Genomic DNA, 1,021 nt, shown 5'->3' with positions numbered 1-1,021 from the left:
CGGCGCCCAGCCCAGGGCTTCTGTGTCTCCCCTGGGCCTGACCCGGACCGCGACCTCGGGGATCTGGGGCTGCGGGTCGCCGCACCCGGGCCCAGTTCCTCGCAAGGGGGGAGCCAGCCTCAGCCCCAGGACTGGAGCGCAGTGTTTTAATTGAAACCGCAGTTTAGGCACAGCTGGCGGCTGTCTGTCGATTTTGCTGGGGTTTCTCGGGTGGGAAGCATATTAAATATGACTGGCCGGCTAGCCTCCCCCCCTGTCCCCTCCCTCTAGCCTTTTTATGGTCAGTAACCCAAACGTTGGAATGCTGACTTTTGTTTTAAAACATTTTTTTAATGCCAGAAATCGCCCTCCCGTTAGGACACATGACGGAGCAGACACCTGGCAAAGGGAAAGCCGACCTCAGAGGAAAAGCCTACACATTCGCATCACTTCTGGGGTCCCCCAGGGGAAAGGCAAGCGTCTCTCCCCCAAAAAGGTGTCATTCCAGCCCTGGCAGCTTGTAGCTCTCGGTTCTAGACGATATTAATTAAAATACTATCATTATTTTCTCTTTTGATGATTAGATTGCAACACAGAATGCACCGTCGCAGGCCACCGGGCCAGGGGTGAGCAGCGTGGGGGCGGACGCGGGCTGAAGGTTGCTGAGTAGATCTGATGTTATTTCCTCTCGCTTCTCTGTAACTTGTTTGGAAAACAAAACAGAAGCCCCCAAACTAAACAAACTTTATGGTTTAAGAAGTCTTCCTCCCTCCCACCACACTCCCTCCCTTCCTTCTTCCTCTCTAAAGGGACATTTAGGATCTGATTTACATGGTGCCGCGCTTAAACGCTGAAAATAGATTAACTCCTGAAGACGAATTCTTCGGCGATCTCCCCCCTCCCACCCCCAGGAAGCATTTTATTGAAAACATTCCAACCCGCTTGCCAGAGGCGGCTCGTCCCAGGCGCCAGGGGCCTCGGCCCGGGGTGTGCACGCTTTGCAGGATCAGCGCGTGCGGGAGACAAAGAGCCCCAGATACCC

This window comes from Myotis brandtii, unplaced genomic scaffold, assembly GCF_000412655.1.
Source record: "Myotis brandtii unplaced genomic scaffold, ASM41265v1 scaffold954, whole genome shotgun sequence".
Lineage (NCBI taxonomy): Eukaryota > Metazoa > Chordata > Mammalia > Chiroptera > Vespertilionidae > Myotis > Myotis brandtii.
This window is presented reverse-complemented; position numbering follows the sequence as displayed.